The following is a 4564-nucleotide window of genomic DNA, read 5'->3' as shown; positions in this document are numbered from 1 at the left end:
CGATTTACAGACAATGAGGAATTTGATCAGATAAAGGACATGGTTATTGTTGTATTTATATTAAAAGAAATAGATCGATGGTTTAATATTCAGTGTCTTGTCTAAATCGGCCCCCTTTCTTTGCTCTTCCTCCGTCTTCTGTCAACTTCTTGGGAAAAGGGGGGATGCCAGGATCCAGTATTTTGTTTGGCAAAGACGTCACGTTTTTGGTTTTTGGCGATTTTATGCTAAAAATATAATATTCAAATTGAAAGGGGGAAATACACCCACTTCGCCCTCCTCCCCTTGAATCCGTACTGTTTACTACTAGAGGGGTAGAAAATAAAATATATCTCTGTCATAATAATTATGTGAATTTAATTACTTTATCATCTTTTATTATTTCTTATTTTTTTTATTATAAATACAGTTTTGGTACATTCACCATTACTGAGAGTACCAGAGTGGTTGTATAATACTATTACTTGTTAAATCAAAACAAAACTGAACTCTCAAACACAAAACAAAAACTAGTACACAACCACAAATACCTACCTCATTGCAGACAAGAGACAACATAAGCAATAACGATGTTAAGGTCAAGTTACAGTAAATGGAATATTTCACAAATTTTGATAAAATTTGAATACAAATTCAGCTCGTTTGACTACAATTGAAAATTGAAAAAATAATCCATTCATCTATTTAATTGTTTTAAATTTTACTGATTAATATAAAAAAGGAGATGTGGTATGATTGCCAATGAGACAACTATCCATCCAAGTTCAAATGAATTGCCTTACTGTGGATGTTAGCAATTATAGGAACCGTACGGCCCTCAATAATGAGAAAAACCCATACCGTATAGTCGGCTATAAATGACGCCGACATGAAAAATATGAAACAATTCAATTGAGAAAACTAATGGCCTAATTTATAATGAAACAATTTACGATAAATAAGTATGACAGACTTGAACCACTGAACTAGAAGCTTCTGACATGGGACAGGCACGTAACGAATGTGGCGGGAATAAACATGTTTCTGAGCACTCAACCCTCCCCTAACCAGGGACAGTGGTGTTACAGCACAACATAAGAACAAACTATATAAATCAGTTGAAAAGGACTTAACTCATCAGATCTATACAAAGTAGAAAAACATCTAACGAAAACACAGACTGGATGTGGCAGGGTACAAAGTACAGATCTGGGAATACTTGCAGTTACTGACAGCTAGTTCAAAGCCAATAACTAAAAGAAATCATGTATCTAAGACTAATATATCAATCAGTACACATCCAACATTCAATGGATTTAGTGTAAAGACATGTAAAGTGTGAATTCATTCAAAATAAGTGAACATTTATATAGAAAGCACATAAAATTGGCGAACATTTTGTTAGATTTGTCTTAAAATCATCAAATCTCCAATTCTGAATATATACAGATTTTTCTCAAAGCATTTCTCGATTGTTATTGGTGTAGGGAACTTCTTGGACATCTCGGCCACCGATGCCCAAAAATTTGAATGCAGACATACATCATCATGGCCACAAACAACAGTCCACAAAACTTTACACTAAAGTTGACCAAAAACGTACAAAGAACTTGTGTGCTCCGGAGGATAAGTGGTTCCAGTCCACTAGTTGCATTAGTCGCTGTCGTATTGCACTTGACAATAAAAATCCGGTGATAAATTAGAGGCAACAGAAGTTAGCCGATGTTCAAAGGTAGTAATTCCATTTGGACAAACAAGAGTAAGAATCTGACGGAATCGTGTAAACTCCATACAGAGCAAGCCTTGGTGCGAAATCCATATCCAATAACATAGAGAAAATGATACTGATTCAGAATTTTCTTTTTTTGTTCCTACTCACGTTGGTTAAAAAAAGATACCAAAAGGCAATCAACAATCTAAATCTTAAAAGGGATAGCGAAATATTCACATAAAGTAAAAAGACCACCCAAAAGAATCAAATAACATTCACAAAAAAAAGATAATAAGTTCCTGCGACGACATTATAGATATTATTCATAAACTATTTTCACATGAATCAAATTATGCAAATTAAGTAGAAACACTTAAATATGAATGTATTGATAAACTATTAAGTGATTTGTTGGAATTAATGAGTATAATGTCATGATTGTTTTCGGATGATCATCACTGTAATGTAGCAGTTGAAGCTGGGACGGCTTGTTAATAAGTATGATATCTTTATTTTCTAATAATATATTACAGTTTGTTAACAAGTCCTTGTGACATTCAATGGAACCTAAATCACTGAAATGGAAGCTATGTATAATATTGTCATGTGTTTCAGTTAATTGACAATTTTTGCTGTGTCATAAGGCAATTGCAATAGTATTTTGTTAAGTGACATAAATAACAGCACAAACAAGAATGTGTCCATAGTACACGGAAGCCCAACTCGCACTATAATTTTCTATGTTCAGTGGACCGTGAAATTGGGGGTCAGAACTCTAATTTGGCATTAAGATTAGAAAGACCATATCATATGGAACATGTGTACTAAGTTTCAAATCGATTGGACTTCAATTTCATCAAAAACTACCTTCAACAAAACCTTTAACCTAAAGCGGAACAGACGGACGAACGGACGGACGGACGAACGAACAGACGCACAGACCAGAAAACATAATGCCCTTACTACTATCCTAGGTGGGGCATAAATAAGTAGCAAACTAGAGGCAACCGTAGTTTACCTATGTTTCCAGAATGTGACCTACCGAATTAGACTTATCACCGGGTTTGTACTAACATGAGCAACACGACGGGTGCCACATATGGAGCAAGATCTGCTTACCCTTTCAGAGCACCCAAGATCACCCCCAATTTTTGGTGGGGTTCGTTTTGTTCAGTCTTCTATGGTTTTCTAAATTGTGTTTTTGTGTACTGCTGTTTGTCTGTTTATCTTTTTCTTTTTAAGCCATGGAGTTGTCAGTTTATTTTTGACTTATGAGTTTGAATGTCACTTTGGTATCCTTCGCCTCTCTTTTTCAAATCAGTAAATACAGTAGGAATATACAATTCAATAGAAAACAACCTCAATGAATCGCATGAAATCCAAAAGGAGCAAGACTGTGTGCGTCGACAGGGTAAGTGTCTCCTGATATGCATGCGTCACTCGCAATATGAATCTACATTCAGTCAAAATGTCACAATCGGAAATAGGACACAATTGCGAACAAAAACAGAGCAGACGACTATACTGGTATAACAATTGTAATGATTGACAGTAGATATGGATATGTAAACAACAACAAAAGGTGAAAAAAGAATGTTACTAAATGAAATGTATGCGTTTATGTTTTCCGTGGGACCTCAGGGATGAAAAAAAAAATAATAATGAAAAGCAAAATCCATTAAACATGTTAAAGTTGATACTTTAAAATTTTTGAAACAACAAAAATGTATATAACTTTTATACATCTAGTTCCAGCAAGGCCATACAACTTTACCAAGTCCACAAGTTTGTCGGAACACAGAATAATTATGAGTTCTAATTAAGGTGACAGTGGTATACCGATGTTATCAGTCCAAATTTGTCAAAAGATTTTGTCGAACTTTAAAAATCTGTATCATATATTTGTTTAGAAATACTTCATTGTTGTCTCCCTTTGTTTATTAGATTATGCAAATATCGTAAAGTTTTGCGTAGGAAATTTTACATTTTTACTTCCTTATAAAAAGCTCAGGACTTAATGTTAGTGGCAGGTCCGGAAGAGTTGGGTTATCCAATAGAAACGCTATAATATCTCCCAGTTCAGTATTAGACCGCTTTCCTTTTGTTCCATGATAAGTTCGTCATATTTGTCAATAACTGTAGTCATGGTTAACGGGTTTACAAAGCATGATTTCTTCGTTGCGTAAAAATGGTTGAAAAATCGTTGCGAATTTGTTTATAAATCAATTGTTCGAATTTAAATAAAGCACCTACTGTAATGTATATTAGAATAAGTTAGTCTGAATTAGATTAGTTCAATATCATTAATAAAGAAACAAATCCAAACAATATATTTATAACTATTATTCAAATCTTACTGTGAAACATTTGAAATATGTATTCTACGTACTTCAAAACTTCTGATATATACTTAATATGTACATTTGAATTAAGGCAACATTAGTATACCGCTGTTCAAAAGTCATAAATCGATTTAACTGAAACAAATCCGGGTCACAAACCAAAACCGAGGGAAACACATCAACTATAAGAGGAAAACAACGGAACAACAGAAACGCTAAACTGCTACAAAAACCAACATACATAGAAACGGACTATTTGATATCAACTGCCATATTCCTGACTTGGTACAGGACATTTTAAGAAAAAATGGTGGGTTAAACCTGGTTTTATGGCTAGCCAAACCTTTATTATTTGTTAGTTGGATGTTGACATTGGCGAAGTGTCTCATTATCAAACACTTATGACAATGAATTTCGACATCATTAATCCTATTAGTTTATTGAGGCACAGTATGCTTACTGACCCTCAGTAAATCATGATGTCATAGGATGATCAATGTTAATGAATGATTATCAAATCTTACTTTTAAGG

The sequence above is a fragment of the Mytilus californianus genome, unplaced genomic scaffold, assembly GCF_021869535.1.
Source record: "Mytilus californianus isolate M0D057914Y unplaced genomic scaffold, xbMytCali1.0.p SCAF_9, whole genome shotgun sequence".
Lineage (NCBI taxonomy): Eukaryota > Metazoa > Mollusca > Bivalvia > Mytilida > Mytilidae > Mytilus > Mytilus californianus.
The sequence above is the reverse complement of the archived record's forward strand: the minus strand, read 5'-3'. Positions refer to the sequence as shown.